General features: G+C 39.8%; 1 protein-coding gene across 3 annotated transcripts in view; it reads right to left on the bottom strand.

Annotated features, from left to right (window-relative positions):
• The window catches only part of LOC129768003 (kinesin light chain-like), a 350,655-nt gene that overhangs the window by 299,995 nt on the left and 31,485 nt on the right, over positions 1–19,175 (bottom strand). The window lies entirely within an intron of this gene.

A 19,175-nucleotide genomic window follows, 5' to 3' on the forward strand; every position in this document is an offset into this window, starting at 1 on the left:
CAAGATTGAAACGAAAGAGTAGTGCATCTAACGAACAGTGATTGGACATGAGTCGGGAGAAGGTGCGGATAAAGTCCCGACTCAAGTCTAGACTTTTGAACCACGGTTTGAGGCTAACCTTAGGGATAATCGAGTGAAACCACCGGCCCAATTCATCTTCATTCCACTTGCGTTGCCAGTTAGCGATGGTATTTTTGCGAACTAAAGAATAAAATTCATTGAAGGCGATTTGACGCTGATAAATATCGCCTTCAATTGCACCTACCTTTGCCAATGAGTCAGCCCTCTCATTACCCGGAATTGAGCAATGTGAAGGGACCCAGACAAAGGTAATGACATAACAGCGTCTGGATAAAGCACTCAAAATTTCTCGTATTCTCTCAAGGAAGTACGGCGAGTGCTTTTCCGGCCTCACTGAACGGATAGCTTCGACAGACTAGACTATCCGTTACAATGTAATAGTGTTCAACAGGTCGTGAGGCGACGCTGTCCAGCGCCCAGTATATCGCTGCCAATTCAGCAATATATACCGAGCAAGGATTCTGAAGACTGTGTGAGGTGCTAAAAAATACGTTGAACACTCCAAATCCTGTGGACTCATTCATAGAGGACCCATCAGTAAAGTATATATTATCACAATTGATACGCCCATACTTTGCATTGAAGATTGTAGGAACGAACCCCAATCTAAGATAATCTGGATTTTCATGGATTTTCTCCTTCATGAACAGATCGAAATGTACAGAGGAATTGATGTAGTCAGGAAAACAAACACGGTTGGGAATATACGAAGAAGGAACAACCTGCATAGAGGTGAATTCATGATATGAATTCATGAATCCAGAATGAAAATTTAGCTCGATCAATTGCTCAAAATTTCCGATCACCAATGGATTCATAACCTTACACCGGATGAGGAACCGAAGAGATAATAAATTGAAGCGATCTTTTAGTGGGAGTAGGCCTGCCAAAACCTCGAGACTCATGGTATGCGTTGAGGGCATACATCCCAACGCAATACGGAGACAAAGATACTGAATTCGCTCGAGTTTAATGAGGTGTGTTTTGGCAGCTGATTGAAAACAGAAACTGCCATACTCCATCACTGAGAGAATAGTTGTTCGATACAACATAATAAGATCTTCGGGATGGGCTCCCCACCAGGTGCCGGTAATTGTACGGAGAAAGTTTATTCTTTGTTGGCATTTTTTTCTCAGATACCTAATATGGGCCCCCCAAGTACATTTGGAGTCGAACCAGACCCCAAGATACTTGAATGACATAGCATGAGTGATCGGTTTACCCAAAAGTTGAAGCTTTGGTTTTGCTGGTCTATGCTTCCTAGAAAAAACCACCATCTCTGTTTTCTCCGTGGAGAATTCGATCCCTAGCCCAATGGCCCAGGTTGAAAAATTGTTCAAAGTATCTTGTAAGGGTCCTTGCAGGTCGGATTCGTTTGATCCTACGACAGACACCACTCCATCATCTGCAAGTTGTCTTAGGCTGCAATTTTGTGTAAGGCAATTGTCGATGTCGCTTACATAGAAGTTGTACAAAAGGGGGCTTAAACATGAGCCTCCCATGTAAGAGACCCGACTTACTGCCGAATCTCCGTGAGAAAAGTTCAAATGTTTCTCACAAAGCAAGTTATATAACATATTATTCAATAGAGGCGGCAGACCCCGAGAGTGTAATTTGTCCGACAAAACCTCTATTGAAACAGAATCGAAGGCCCCCTTTATGTCCAAAAATACTGAAGCCATTTGTTTTTTTTCGGCGTAAGCCATTTGAATTTCTGAAGAAAGCAACGCAAGACAATCATTCGTCCCCTTGCCCCTGCGGAACCCATATTGTGTATCTGAGAGTAGGCCATTCGTTTCAACCCATCGATCAAGGCGAAACAAGATCATTTTCTCCAACAATTTCCGTATACAAGACAGCATTGCTATTGGGCGGTACGAATTGAAGTCGGACGCGGGTTTTCCGGGTTTTTGAATAGCTATAACTCGTACTTGTCTCCAATCATCTGGAACAATATTATGCTCCAGAAACCGATTGAATAAGTTCAACAAGCGATGTTTCGCCACATCAGGGAGATTTTTCAGCAAGTTGAACTTAATTCTATCCTATCCCGGAGCAGAATTGTTACATGAAAGGAGAGCAAGAGAGAATTCTACCATCGAAAACTCGGAATCAAGATCGCACCTATCTTGTGGTATATCTCGAACAATTTTTTGCACAGGAGCGGAATCAGGACAAACCTTCCGTGCAAAATTCAAAATCCATCGATGTGAATATTCTTCGCTTTCATTCGTTGAAGAGCGATTTCTCATGTTTCGAGCCACTTTCCATAATTTTTTCATTGACGTTTCTCGTGACAAACCACCCACGAAATTTCGCCAATAAGCACGTTTTTTCCCTTTGATCAAGTTTTTAAATTGATTTTCAAGGTCCAAATACGTCTGAAAATTTTCAGGGGTTCCACGTTTCCGAAAAGCTTTAAATGCATTCGACTTTTCTACATAAAGCTTGGAACGGTTCCCGGAATAAATCGCCACAGAAAACGACTGCAACAGAAACCACCGCTTATAAAATGTGTAGTAGGCTATAAATATTGTGGCGCGGTATTGTATTTCAAAACAAGAATTAACCGGGCAAACGTATCGCCCCAGGCAAACGTAACGCCCCGGGCAGACGTATACCGTCCGACGCTCGCTAGAGCTCGGTCGGACATTGCTAAAGGATCGTATCCTATGTTTCAAACTAACCGGGCAATCAGTGGATCCCAGGTTTGCGTGCGAGACACCGCCGCTTCCGACGGCGGGTCGGCGGTGGACTCGGATTGCGTCATCTTGGCGGCATGGGCCGCCTCGATTCCTTATCCTCGCCAAATGGGGACTTCGTCCCCATTACATTGTCCTCAGAATAAATTTCGAAAAACGAGAACAAGAGAATAAATTTATAATAGAAATGTGAGGCACATGATGTTTTTCCCGCGCCAAATATTTCTAGCCTACTACACTTTTTCTAAGCGGTTGTTTCTGTTGCAGTTGTTTACTGTGGCGATTTATTCCGGTCACCGCTTGGAACATATGCTATCCCACCATAGATTGGGAGGCCTTCGACGAATAGTGGAACCTGGGATGGGTTTCGTTTGAGCGCGAACCGCGCTGTCATAGATCAAACGAGAAAGGAAGTTATACTCCTCCAATGGAGGTAAACCATCTCTGGAATTGATGGCTAGAGCAACCGCGTCCGCATATTTTTTCCAGTCAATGTGTCTTGTGAGGTCATATGCCATGTTTATAGATTCAGAAGAATTCGACCCAATGGTGATGGAAATTTTGATTGGCAAGTGATCACTACCGTTGTGGTCCTGGATTACATTCCACTTGCAATCTAACGATAGTGAATTCGAGCAAAGCGAGAGGTCAAGAGCACTTGGGTTAGCAGGAGGTTTAGGCACACGTGTTGTTTCCCCAGTGTTCAAAACGGTCATATTGAAGTTGTTACAAAGGTCATATATCAACAATGAACGATTGTCGTCGTACTGTTCCCCCCAGGCAGTTCCATGAGAGTTGAAGTCTCCCAAGATCAATCGTGGCTCAGGAAGGAGTGAGCACATGTCATCAAGTTGTTTGCGGCTAACCGCAGCTCTCGGAGGCCAATACAAGCTGACAATACAGAGGTCTTTGCCTCTGATGTTTGCATGACAAGCAACAGCTTCGATCCCTCCAATAGGTGGAAGGTCAATTCGAAAAAATGAGTGGCACTTATTGATCCCCAAAAGCACCCCTCCGTATCTATCATCACGGTCCAAGCGTATAATATTAAAATCGTGGAAAGAGATATCATCTCGCGAAGAAAGCCAAGTTTCGGACAGAGCAAAAACATCACAATTGAAGTTATGAATTAAAAATTTGAATGTATCCAATTTAGGGATAAGACTACGACAATTCCACTGAAAAACAGTGATATCTCCGACCTCTCTATCTAAATTAGACATCAAGAGAGATAATCATTGCAAGGAGGGGCCATGTTTGCATCAATTGCTGTAAAATTGTCTTTAATACTGGAAGCATTGAGATGACAAGGGTTCTGATGGAGTCGGAAACATTAAAACACTTGAAGATTTGATCCAAAAGGTCAGACAACTTTATAAATCCCGATTGGGAAGTTGAGCTGGACGGAAAAACAGGGACAGTTGGGGTTTTTGATGTCCCCTCGAGTGCTGGGTCGTTCGAAGGTGAACTATTCCCACGGAAGCCAGGAGGAACCTGATTTTGCTTGTCCGCTGCACTCGGTTTTTTAGGCAAGCTAACTGGGGGTATCACCGGGGGGACTTGTTCTTGAACTTTGGGAGTGGTCACATTTTTGCGCCGGGGATTCCCTTTGAAAATAAACGGTGTGCCCCCGCTAGCTGTGTTCGCTTCCATTTCATCAACTGGCAACGTGGAAAAGATATTGTGTGTTGAGATTGGTTGTTGTTGTTGTTGGGCCAGTGGAGAAGCGCCCTTTAAAATATCCGCAAAAGTGCGCTTCGAGCGTTCCTTTAAAGAGCTCTTCTGTTTCTCCTAGCGACTCTTGTAAGTTTCACAAACTGAGAGCGCGTGTGGGGATCCTCCGCAATATGGACACTTATGCTCAGTCGCACTGCAGGATTTCCCCTCATGTTGCTCTCCGCAAGTGGCACAGCGCTCCTTGTTGGCACAATAATCCGAAGTGTGACCAACTGACTTGCATTTGTTGCAAGTCATGGGCTTTGGCACGAAGAGTCGCACAGGTAGTCTCAATTTGTCCACCATAACGTAGTCAGGGAGGGCGGCACCAGCAAAGGTGACTCGAAACGAGTCTGACGGCGTAAATTTAGTTTGGTCCCCATCATGGGAGAGTTTCCCCAGTTGGCGACAGTCCAAGATCTTTACTTCCATTGAGGGAAGCTTCTTGAACTTGCCTTTTCCTTCTTTTTTTATTTGTTCGCTCGTCAGACCCGTTTCAGTTATCACCCCCTCAATTTCTACGTTATGGGAGGGTATAAATGTTCTATATTCGAGAGTGAAGTGTTGGTCAGCAACAATCTCGTTTGCGTGTTTCCGTTCATTCACGACAACCCGCAATTTGTTCGGTCTAACCCTGCGAATTTCAGATACAGAAGTGTATCTGGCCAGATCTTTCATGATCTGAATCACGTTAAGGCTTTTTCCTTTTGGTTTTGGCCGGAGGAAAACAACCCAAGGGCCAGTTCCAGGTGCATCTTCTGGATAAACTCTGACACGTGGAGCGGAGACAACAGAGGGAGAAGACGAGGACAAGAACGAGGACGAGGATTGGGTTGGATCGGAAACATCAGAAGGGGGAAGCGAAATCGAGGATGGGAGAGGGGGAGTGGAAGTAACAGTGGGTTCAGAAGGGAGGCTTGCTATTTTCTTAGAGGGGGGCTTGGAAGGATGAGCAGATTCGTCCCCAGAAGAATTATCTTCTTTTTGAGGGACTCGTTTATGTTTTTTCCCAGATCTTGAATGGGATTCATTATCGGAGATCTCCATCTCTGGAGATCCACCACTATTCTCCATTTTACAAAAATTTTTGTCTTATTTCTAATCTATTATTGATTTTAACAATAATCTTAAAAAAAAAAAAGACGGGTGGGTAATGTCGGGGACATAACCGGAGTGACGTAGGACAATACAAAGGGGACAGCTTTTGTTAAATATATATTTTAAATATATTGTTTTATTTTGCACTGGTACTAACGCGCTCGGCCTAGCTACCCTTGCGGGGAACTCCAGATCAACACGGTTCGAGCGGGATTTTGCCTTTCCCTTCACTTTTCCTCCTTTACCATGTCCAGACATGGCTGCTTGGGTTGGTTTGTCGATGTGTTGTGATGCGAACCGATGTGGTGTACGGTTTGAATGAGAATGATCGTTACGGCAGCGGAGCGGGGATTTTTAAGCTGACTGGCTGGCTCGAGAATTACGCATGTGTGAGACTGCGACCAATTTTTCGTTCATTTTTTTCTTTTTCCTTTCCAATCGTGCTTCATTCTATTTCGCTGCTGTTCTGGTTGCCCGTTTTGGTCGGTACGATTTGAGGAGCACAAAATGGACCAATCAAAAATGGGCACATAGTGCATTTTGACAATGCTTGATATTTCACAATTATTCAATTATTTATCTCAAGAAAAATGAAATGTTATTCGTTATGATAGATTCGTAGATATATTTCCTATCAATTGATGCAAAAACCTTTGCGATCTATTGAGAAATGCTCGAGTTATAAGCGTTCCAAATCTTGCATTTTTTCCTACTTGTTCAGTGCCTGGATTTCCATTTCACCCCCTATATCTTCCGGTTAGACGTAGTCCTACGTCAAAAGACGGGTGGGTAATGTCGGGGACATAACCGGAGTGACGTAGGACTATACAAAGGGGACAGCTTTTGTTAAATATATATTTTAAATATATTGTTTTATTTTCTTCACCTACGTGAATACCTACCTATCTACCTGAAAAATGGATTAGTTTACTGTTTACTCTTTATGAATATGTTGATGGTTCTGAAAAGAACCTTTGGTGTTGTGTTTTTGTTATCACTCGATATTCCCATCTTGTTCAGCTAAACCTTCCTGTTTAGCGATTTGTTGTCACTCGCCACAGCTTTCACAGTTGGAAAATTTCTTCCCATCCAGCTTGTGACATATTTTACAGTAAATTACATTCAATGGCACGTCGCATTACCACCACTCAGTGCCGGATTGGAGGTAATTTTAACCTGTAATTGAACATTTGCGATGACAGTGGTACAGTGTCGACTTTCAATGTGGGGTCATAATTTGGATCTCTATGTTTACAAAAATGTCCAACTAAATAAGTCGCATTACATGTCCGTCCAATTAGCTAAATGTCGAACTAATTGTAGATTACTGTACTTTAATTCTGGAAACAATTTAAGAATTGGTGAAAATTGAATAATCAGGAAAGTCCCCAACTATCAATAAGCTCAGAACAACTGCCAAATTCACATACTCATCAAATCCTGGCAAACAAATTATGAAAACATCAATTTGTGTTTTATTATTATTTTGGATAATGTTTTAGAAAGCATTGAACTTTATTTCCTAAACTCTTTTTTGGAAGGTTTAATGGCCCTGAAAAGCGCCTTGTTTTATGGAATGGTTCCAATTTAGAAAACTTAGTACTCGTGGTTTTGAAAAAAACCATTTCGAACGCCCTCGATGCCGCCTTGTTCTGGATTTGCCGCCAAAGCAGTTTGTATAAAGAACAAACTTTTTTCTTCTGCTACCTGATGCCGTTTTGCGATTGCGTTTGCCACTCGCCATTCGCTGCAACTGCCTGGTGTCTTGATGTCCGCCGAACCGAATGTGTTCTGTTCCGAATGCAGGTTTTCTTATCGTCGCGAGCAGCTTTGCCAGCTAACTCGATCACTCCGGCGGCCGAAACTATATAACGCCGGCTAGGTGGACTGGTACACTGGTACTAACGCGCTCGGCCTAGCTACCTTTTCCGGTGCAATTGGCGGATGCACCTACGGGAAATTGCAGACCACCACGGTTCGAGCGGGATTTTGCCTTTCCCTTCTTTTTTCCTCCTTTGTTGAGTACACGATGCCGATGCCGTACAACCACACGGGTTTACGGTTTGAAAGAAAATAAGATATTTTTTTGGGGTCCGCGTGTTTTATACTCTAGCGGTACACACTCACAGGATAGAGACAAATCGGCAGACTCAGCCAAAGGGGCGGGTCCAACGAGACGAACGAATGAGCGTTAAAAGGGAGCGATGGCAAAAAAAATACATTCATTACGATTTGTTCGCTCGTTGGATTCACATATAGGCTAAAAAAGGTCCTTTTCAGGATCACAAAAAGTCTAAAGAGTTTATTGTTTTGTTATCACTCGATATCCCCATCTTGTTCGGCTAAACCTTTCTGTTTAGCGATTGCATTTGCCACTCGCCACAGCTTTCACAGTTGGAAAATTTCTTCCCATCCAGCTTGTGACATATTTTACAGTAAATTACATTCAATGGCACATCGCATTACCACCACTCAGTGCCGGATTGGAGGTAATTTTAACCTGTAATTGAACATTTGCGATGACAGTGGTACAGTGTCGACTTTCAATGTGGGGTCATAATTTGGATCTCTATGTTTACAAAAATGTCCAACTAAATAAGTCGCATTACATGTCCGTCCAATTAGCTAAATGTCGAACTAATTGTAGATTACTGTACTTTAAATCTGGAAACAATTTAAGAATTGGTGAAAATTGAATAATCAGGGAAGTCCCCAACTATCAATAAGCTCAGAACAACTGCCAAATTCACATACTCATCAGATCCTGGCAAACAAATTATGAAAACATCAATTTGTGTTTTATTATTATTTTGGATAATGTTTTAGAAAGCATTGAACTTTATTTCCTAAACTCTTTTTTGGAAGGTTTAATGGCCCTGAAAAGCGCCTTGTTTTATGGAATGGTTCCAATTTAGAAAACTTAGTACTCGTGGTTTTGAAAAAACCATTTCGAACGCCCTCGAAGCCGCCTTGTTCTGGATTTGCCACCAAAGCAGTTTGTATAAAGAACAAACTTTTTTCTTCTGCTACCTGATGCCGTTTTGCGATTGCGTTTGCCACTCGCCACTCGCTGCAACTGCCTGTTGTCTTGATGTCCACCGAACCGAATGTGTTCTGTTCCGAATGCAGGTTTTCTTATCGTCGCGAGCAGCTTTGCCAGCTAACTCGATCACTTCGGCGGCCGAAGCTATATAACGCCGGCTAGGTGGACTGGTATACTGGTACTAACGCGCTCGGCCTAGCTACCCTTGCGGGGAACTCCAGATCAACACGAGCGGGAACTCCAGATCAAGGTTCGAGCGGGATTTTGCCTTTCCCTTCACTTTTCCTCCTTTGCCATATCCAACCATGGCTGCTTGTGTTGGTTTGTTGATGTGAGGTGATGCGAAACGATGTGGTGTACGGTTCGGATGAGAATAATCGTTACGGCAGCGGAGAGGGGATTTTTAAGCTGACTGGCTGGCTCGAGAATTACGCATGTGTGAGACTGCGACCAATGTTTCCCTCATTTTTTTCTTTTTCCTTTCCAATCGTGCTTCATTCTATTTCGCTGCTGCTCTGGTTGCCCGTTTTGGTCGGTACGATTTGAGGAGCACAAAATGGACCAATCAAAAATGGGCACATAGTGTATTTGGACAATGCTTGATATTTCACAATTATTCAATTATTTATTTCAAGAAAAATGAAATGTTATTCGTTATGATAGATGCGTAGATATATTTCCTATCAATTGATGCAAAAACCTTTGCGATCTATTGAGAAATGCTCGAGTTATAAGCGTTCCAAATCTTGCATTTTTTCCTTCTTGTTCAGTGCCTAGATTTCCATTTCACCCCCTATATCTTCCGGTTAGACGTAGTCCTACGTCAAAATAATAACAAAACAAACAAACAAAAAATTATGATGATAATATTAAGCAATGAACATATGAGTTGAACAATAATATTAATATTAAATATGTGTACCTTAATATAAAAGTTGTTCCGATACTGCGCTCTACTGCCCTAACCAGGGAGAGACAGAGGCTACGCGCTATGGATCAACACAATAGCGCAAGAATAGCTCACACGGTCACGTGATGATAATTTTTCCGTTAACGACAGCCACACGATGGCGATCCCGTTATGCCAATGTTCAACAGCCGCCAAGGGCTGCAAGCTGCAAGAGCGCTGCTTCCTTTGTTCCACTTCACAAAAGGTCAATTCGAAAGCGGACAGCAATGACCTTCACTCGTACACTATACCAATCGCACAATAGTAAAAGTGGCAACGCACAATAACGAAACTGAACTATACTCGTCAAGAGTTGGATAGCGAATGATAATTTATTGTTAACACAAGTCATTTTGACTGCTTTTATATTTCAATTAGGAAAGCAGTTATGTATATAATGGGCCAGATCACGAACGTCACTTCATGGTGAAAACGAAATGAATTGTATGCAATTTGTATGCATTTTATTCCGTTTTCACCGTGAAGTGACATTCGTAATCAGGCCCAATGGCACAGTTTCATAGAATGTTGTGACTTTTTACACATTATATAACTGTGTTCATTAATAATTGTAGTTAACTCCTCCTCCTTCATTTTCGGAGATATATATGTGTTACAGTTACAATACAGTTTCGGCTCTGTATTGGGAGGCAGCTTATTTTTTTTTCGATTACCGTCACAGGATAACATACAAGTACATGATAAATTGTCACTTTGGGTGTGTACTTTATAAGCTGCAGTTTCTCAAAAATCTAGTAATGTGCAGGAAATAAATGTCGAATAAAAATGAGTTATTGGAAAAGTAAACGAATATAAGAGAAGAGAGCTTCGATGTACAGCAACAGATGCAGATGCATTCTGAACTATCATTTGGAGATGGGGCAGATTGTATTCAAAGTGAAACATCTGACACTGAAGATAACGATGAGGAGTCGACCACCAATGATGAAAATGAAAATGTAATCAATATATCGGGAAAAGGTGTAGGGTGCTAATCAGTGCAGACTCTGATGAAGAAACAGAAAACACTTCCCAGGAGACCGGAACAGTTGTCCATGGTACTGTGTGGTCAAAATTTGACTGAGTTATTGGTGAGTTATAGAACAACAGAATTATCTGAAATATGTGCATTTATTGGGATTTTATATGCTTGTGGGGCTTTGAGAATATTGAGAATAGTCAATTTGCTATCAACCAGGGCAAAATATTGCAGTTGACGAGCAATTATTTTCGACAGAAACATGATGCAGATTTTCACAGTACAGGTCAGACTCAATTATCCTGAGTATTGATTTTTTTTTCACTCCGGATAATCGAGTCAAAACAATTTTTTTTCTTTATTTTTTTTGCAAGTATTTTTCGTTTTATTCATCCCCTTAAAGTCAGAAAACACCTTTCTCACATGAAAAAAAAAATTATCCAGATTCTCTCAGGAGGATAGACGATCATATTTGATGAAAAAATACTCCTACGCATATGTTCGAATTTCAACAATGACAGAGTTACAGAACTTTTTTTTTTGTTTCGGACTCTGTTGCTTCAAATTCCCTCTGCATTAAAAAGTACGCTACTGAAGACGATTCTGATGCTCTCACTTGAATGATGAGAAAATTTAGTACAGGATACAGTAATGGAACAACTAAATTAGTGAATTTTAATAACATTTTGAAAGTTAATAATTTTTAATGTCTTCTTCTTGTTGAATGGCGTTAACGTTCCCTGTGGAACTTTTGCCGTCTCAACGTATGCATTTTAACTAGCGTCATTTATTATTACTTAGTTGAGATTTCTTAAGCCAAATAACATGAATTGAATGTATTCCGAGGGCAAGCTCTAGAATACGCGTGACCACAGTGCAAGCCAAAAGAAATTTCATTGACGAAAAATCCCCCGGCCAGAACGGAAATCGAACCCGAACACCCGGCATGATAATGTGAGGCGCTAACCACTCGGCCACGGGTGCACACAATTTTTAATGTATTATTATTAATTTTATCCTAAAAATTTATATTAAACTAGATTGTTTCTATCAATTAAAATGAAGTTCCACTCCACAATTTGTTCTTTGACGCACAACTTCTATCTTTCTTAATTTGGCTGCAATATCGATATAAACAATTCCTGGTGAAAATTCAAGCAAAATCTTCAAAAATCACGATTTTTACCCCACTGTACGTGTAATAGCCACTCAAACTTCACCATAACGTTGAAAGGTTACATTTCTTCATGAAATAAGCCATATTCGAGTCCAAAATTGTATATAATCGAATCACATATAATCGAGTCCGACCTGTACTGTATTCTATTAGTCAAATCATTTAATTTGATACCAATATTTAGGGTATTGCAAAAAATACATAGTCGACCATTCTGTGGAGGCGACCTTTTCGAATTTATGTTGTTCATAATGTAGTGTATTCTCCAAATCAAGCCATTCAGCCATTTTTTTGCGGCGGCCAAATTGAATTTTTCAATATCATGGAATACGCAGTTTTATAATGACAATAGAATTAAATGTATGTTCCAAATTTCAGATCAATCATTAAACAGGAACGAGGTCAATTTTCTATTAATGTGGGACAACCCAATAAACATTCAAACATACATAGAAACAGGTCAAGCTGAATGAAACGATTCAAAAAGTAATTAGTTGTTTGGGGACTGCGGCCATCTTGAAATTATATTTTTCATTATATGCTACGTTCTACTTGTCGTGAACTTTCTTTTGATACATTTTTGGGCATTTTTCATAATTTATTGTGTTCTACTAGGCAATCCTTTCCATTTGATACCCATATTGATGGGGTTCTGAAAAAATAGGTAATCCGCCATTTTGTAGTGGCCGCCATCTTAAATATGCATTTTTCATGAATAACTGCATTCTACTAATCAAGCCCTTTCTTTTGATACACATATTGACTATTCAATATAGAATTATTATACTAATTATATATTATTAAAAATAAACTACTTCGGATAATCGAGTCTTAAATTCCGGATAATCGAGTTTCAGGATAATCGAGTCTCCGGATAATCGAGTCCAACCTGTATATGCCTAATAAACTTAGAAGCCTAATAAACAAATCAGCTTATCAAGCGGAAGAAAATATGCCTCGTTTTTCAACGCTGTTGTGTACATCAGAGAATTGTGTTCTTACAGTATATAAACGTGGACTAAATAAAAGAGTAGCTGTTTTAGATTCTAAGCATGAATATGTGAAAATTTATAGAAGCAATAAAAAATCATATGAAAAGATTTCCTCTTTAATTTTCTAAAAATTACATAAATAGTGCAAAAATGTTTTTTTTAACTAAAATAATCCATTTACTGTTAATATTCACTAACATTTTATTATGTAACGGTAAGTGAAATTTCCTGTGTATACACATGGAGAGTGCATCTGTTACACACACGAAGAAGTTAATAATATAAAATCCTCAATTTGTTCGAAGTTCTGAAGGTTTTTCAAATTTTCTTGATTTTAATTGTTTTAAAAATCATCAAAGTGACAAAATCTCAAAAGTCGAGCCGACGATAAACACGATAGTGTACCGCATTTTCACTGCATTTAAGGTTTTATATGATGTATCATACTGAATAGTTTTTGTTTACTTCAGCAAAATGTCGAAGTGCCACGTCCCGCGATCCCTGAGAATAATTTTGAATAGTAGCAGAACATTTGGCACATAATTCATTGATCTGTTCTAATGGTCGAAGGCATCCCGTAAATAAGAACAAAACTCTGTCTGTCTGTTCGGTATTGGTTTGATGATTACATACTTAGATAGGTCGCATTGTATAGTTAGTGCATACTTATTCGCTGAATTTGATTTTGTAAACGGTCCTATAGTGTCCATGGCTATTGAGTCAAATGGTTTCTGAGGTGTAGGCGTCAGTACAAAGTTTTCATTCATATAATATAATTTAATTTAGTTTATATAATAACCTTGATTAAAATTGACCCAAACTCAAGCCACCATCGCTGTTTGGAAAACAAACAGATGTTTTTTATGGTAACCATGCGGAAGACGTATCGCTGCTTGTACATGCGGCGAGAGACAGAGAGTAAACAAGGAAGAGTGTCGAATAGCAATAATATTTTATGATCCAGTGAGAAATCAATACGGAGCAATAAATTTGGTTCTGGGTCGTTTGAATGCAATATTTTTAACATTGCTCTCTAGGAAGTATCGTTTTTTGGGTTATTGGGAATAATGCAAAATGAAGATGCATAGGGATGCTACATATACCTCTCGCGCAGGGATCACGAGTTCAATTCTCATTCTCGACATTCTTCCAAAAATGGAAGTAAAAGTGACGAAACCAGCCGAAATATGTTGAAAGTCACTATAATAGAAAAAAAACTTTACTCCACTTATTCTAGCGGAAGTACAAAATGTTAATTTGTAATCACTTCGAATGACCCGGGATGGATGAAAAGTTTTTCTCGTTTCCCAAAAAAAAATATTCAAATTTATATGAATTCAATCGATTATTACTGTTGTTTGACGTAGGACAACGTCTTACGTTGAGGGTGCCAAATCAGAAAACAGGTCATGTTTTTATGAAATAAAGTTAACGTTTATAACTATTTTTGCTGAGAAACGGATTTCAACGATTTGCACACCAATCGAATCGTAATTTTTCTAAGATTTGTTTGATATGCTATAAAATTACAATTACATTACAATATATGGTTTAAATTGATAAAAATTGGAAGCATTCCCATTTCCCCATACATTTGTTCTGTCCATTTGTGTGCTTTCCCGAACAGAGCTGTCAATAACGGGCAACTTATGCAGCCGCTAGAATAGATAAAACGAAGGGGGTTAGCGAAGAGAGAATATTTGCGAAGTAAACTCCACGCTTGCATAGTAAGTTAGATGTCGATAGCGTGTAAGTATTGCATCTCATCTGAGGAAAATTTTCAGAATCTTTCTATGCCCGAAAAAAACAAAGGTCGTCTATTCTGCTCACTTGTGTTTTATGTTTCCCCTCGAGCTGTGAACGCTAGCGAATATTTCACTTGAAGTTTATCTGGCATTGTAATTAACACAACCATCCGAGCTTGGTTTTGTGTGTGTTGTTGTTTTCGTTGCGCGAAACTTAGAACTTGTTCATTTTCTGTACATGTGAATAGCACACCTTCGATACTTTTAGTTGCCATTCGTATTTGCTCTCGTGCGCATCGGCTCTGTTCTGATGTAAAAAGGTACTAGCTTTGTTGACGGTTTTGACCGAGAGCTTGGGTAGACTGTACAATTCGTAGTTGCTCTCCGTGATTGACCTGAACCAACCAAATTGCACAAAGAACACAGAATGACAGAATGACGCTTGGGACTAGCAAATCATTCTCGTTGTGCAATTTTCGGTGATTCGAGCTTTAAATGGTCAATAACGACGCCGGCCACGTCCTTACAGTCACTAGGGGAAAAGAAGGAATGTTAGTATGATAATCGCCGCCCGAAGGCCAGAAGGGTCGCCTCTATAGCGTGGTTCCCTAGCGAAAATCATGGGAGGGATAGTTGTTAGTGGGCAGAGGTAAGAATCAGGATTCACTGTGGTAAGTGATGTGATTATGTAAACGCTAACTATCGACCACTCCACGAAACAAAAATCTGAAAATCTCATTTGCGAACAAAAAATCTCAACACGCGGCAAAGATTATCTTTGGGTATCCTGAGAAGGAAAACCTGTAAAATTAAAAAGCTTCGACGAAGAGTTAGCAGTGGGAAACCTGACAAGGTAATCGCCGGAACTCATCTAAAGGTAATCGTCCCGACGAAATGTTTCGTTTTTGACGTGGGACTACGTCTAACCGGAGTATATGGGGGGTAAAATGAAAACCTATACACAGAACATGCAGGAAAAAATGAAAGATTCCGAATGCTTATAACTCGAACATTTCTTACTGGATCGGAAAGATGTTTGCATCAATTGATAGGGAATATTTCTACGTATCTATCGCTATTAATAAAATGTTATTTTTCATTAGAAAAACAATTGAATAACAGTAAAATGTTAAGCGTTATCTAAACGCCCTAACTGCCTCGTTTTGATTGGCCCGATTTACGGTTTCCCCAACACAGCCATCATAATCAAGCAGCTTCGGGGAAATCGGCATTGCAAATACATGGAGATATGGGGGCTTTTGTTCTCACCGAAATGTGTTCCCTAACACAGACTTCAAAACCAAGCAGTGTTGGAGAAATCGGCATTGCAAATACATGCAAATCGGAGGTATTTTTGTTCCGATTGAAATGTGTTTCCCCAACACAAACTTCAAAACCAAGGAGTCTGGGGAAATGGGCTTTGCAAATAATTGCAAACTGCGAGTACTTTTGTACTCGCTTGTCTTTGTGCAGACTAGAATATTGTTGATTCATGCAAGGCGAAGGGTACTTCTGCGCCCGTCTGTTTTTTTTGCTCTCCGAAAAGTGTTTTCCTAACACAGATTACAAAAGCGGGTACGAACACAACGCTTTGGCTCGGTTATTCAAGATTGTATTGAAGGATATGCCTTCATATCTTCTGCTCACAGAATTTCTACGCATACCATTGGATGATTAGGCAAAATGTTGATAACCATTTGATAACCTATTGATTAAACAATATGCGTTCGACGTACATGTCAAAATCGAAACTGAGTGCCTGAAGTTCATCAAATCAAGCAAATTCACGGTTCGAGAAGTACGTACACTTGAGAGATGCAAACTTCAGAGGGAAATGTAAAATAAAATAATCGTTTGATAATTCTTCCGTTCACATATTTTGTCCAAATAACCAAACGTAAAAGGACTGTCATTAAATTTACTTGTAATGAAGAACATAATCTATCACAATGCATGAAACATGGCATTTATTCAATCTCTTTACTCACAAAGCAAATAAATTGAATTCAATTGAATTCGGAAATTGTTTCAATCAATCAACAATTTAATCAATACAAACAAATGATTGCTAAGCTATGGTAGTCCCACGTAAACCTTGCGGTTATATCATAGATATAACCCACCCATTTTTTTGATAAACCTGAGAAGGTCACCGAGAAAACTTCACTAGAAACAATTGTATTCGCGGTGACGGTGAGCTATCTTTGGAAAACCTAAGAAGGTCACCGAAAAACAGAAAGTTGGTTATATCTATGGTATAACCGCAATGGTGACGTAGGACTATCGTTGATTCAGTGATCCTTTGTTTGAAGTTGAATCTGAATCCATTCTGAATGAATGAATAAATAAATATTTGGGGGACTTCGAAAATGAGAGCGTTACGTTGGAGTTACAAGGTTTTATGCATCCAATATTGGATACGAAAATATCCTACTGATGGAGAAGAATAATCTTAAGAAGCTATCCTGTTAATTGCGATTGATTGAAAAATCACAAAACCAAATGTATTTGGTCAGTGTTACATGGATAGAAAACATTAAAATAAACTCTTTCACATGAATGTAATTTTAAATTCCCAGAGGAACTGGCAGATTATTTTCAGTAACGATTAGATATTTCCACATTTTCCTCGATACTGGAAGCCCACCAGTGGTTAATGCTAATTCGATAACCACCTGTTAATAGCACTTGATTGAAAAATATTTGGTCACAGTGTTACATGGATAGAAAACATCAAAATAAACTCTTTCACATGAATGTAATTTTAAATTCCCAGAGTAACTGGCAGATTATTTTCCGGATCTTTCTCGATGCTGAATGGCATCCAAACGGAAAGAATTCTGTGCGTGTATGTGTGTGTGTAGCAGCTGCTTCGATGGTCACCTTCTCTTCTCCTGAAGGATCGGCTTCTCTGTGCTCCCTCACAGTTTAAAACAAACTGCTCGCGTTTCAGGGCAGATCTCGATCCTTCGCCGTCCAGCATCCTCAGCAACGATGTTGTCTTGTCAATGTCCTCACGAAAAATGAATGCGTCTCACCACCAGAATATCGCTTAAGTATGCTTTTTGTGCGTGATTGAATCGAGAGAAGGCGTGGTTTACGATGGCAATTTGAAAGGCAAACTAGAGGGGAATGAACTCTCTGAGCTCGAAACTTTCGGCGACTGAGCAATAATCGATTGCGGGCGCATACAATATTGGATACGGAAATATCCTACTGATGGAGAAGAATAATCTTCAGAAGCTATCCTGTTAATTGCGATTGATTGAAAAATCACAAAACCAAATGTATTTGGTCACAGTGTTACATGGATAGAAAACATTCAAATAAACTCTTTCACATGAATGTATTTTTAAATTCCCAGAGGAACTGGCAGATTATTTTCCGGATCTTTCTCGATGCTGAATGGCATCCAAACGGAAAGAATTCCGCGCGTGTATGTGTGTGTGTGTGTGTAGCGGCTGCTTCGAGATCTTCCCGGAGAACCGTTTGTGGCATCACTCTCCTCCTGATGGATTCGTGTCTGGCCTAAGGTGCACAAACAGGCTCTTGGTGACACCGTTCATCAGCGCTTTCATGATAAACGAAGAGCTTCACCACAACAGCGACAACATGCTCCAGTCGCTGTTCAATTAGAACTGAGTGGATTTCCGAGCGGCGCTCGCTTATTTCAATAGCCTGTTTTGATTTCATTTCCTGTTTTGAATTTTTTTCCTGATTTCAATAGCCTGTTTTGAAAGCAATTTTAAGACTATTGAAACAAGTTTTTGGATCAAAAAGTAACAAGTATAGAACGCGTAGACATTTTATCTTTCGAATGAAGTGTTTATCATACCATTTCGTTCAGTTGTTTAGGAGCTATTAACGCTCAAAATCTTGGTCTCCGGCGTAACGCTTTCGTTTTTGAAACTTTTATTTTACACCCCAGTATGGAAATGAAAGACGTAGTCCTACGTCAAAAAACTTATCCGGAAACACACGTCCCGGTGACATTTTCCGTTATTCATCGCGCGTACGCTTTTGCGCCGGTTCGATTGGTCCCAGAGGAGCTCTGCCGGCAACTCTCCCTCAGGTCACCGAAAGACAACTCTGCGGCATGGCGATTAGATATTTAATTGCGACGGTGAAGAGCCATTCTCGGGACACCCGAGAAGGCAATCGAGAGAACCCCTCCAAAACCAATCATACTGACGATATATTCCGTTAGATTGAACCATATGATTTGTGATTTTAAATTTTAATTTTATTTTTTATTATTACTACTTATCTTTCATTGCATGGTACACCCTGTGCTATTCTTCTCTTTCTCATTCTCTCCGAGAAAGCTTCCATTCTTTTCTCCAGAGAAAGACATCACCTCTAACATCTGGTATCATGCACTCAACACAAAAAAAAACATATACATATATAATCTATAATCTAAAATATGAAACTAAATATGGATTCAAAATATAAAATATAAACACTGTCATAATAAACACAGTCCATCTGTTAGGGCATGGTGATACAATCACTGCAAAAATTCGATTTAATTAAATTTCCAAATATTTTGCTAAATACCACTCGAAACGTAAGCATTTCACACACGCACTTTACTATCGTGAAAATAAAAAAAGAAACTGAAATACAAAGTTAACTCAAAATTTTCGCACTGGGCGATTTTATTCACTTCATACATCAATTTCCAATTGAA

Source organism: Toxorhynchites rutilus, chromosome 2 (genome assembly GCF_029784135.1).
Source record: "Toxorhynchites rutilus septentrionalis strain SRP chromosome 2, ASM2978413v1, whole genome shotgun sequence".
NCBI lineage: Eukaryota > Metazoa > Arthropoda > Insecta > Diptera > Culicidae > Toxorhynchites > Toxorhynchites rutilus.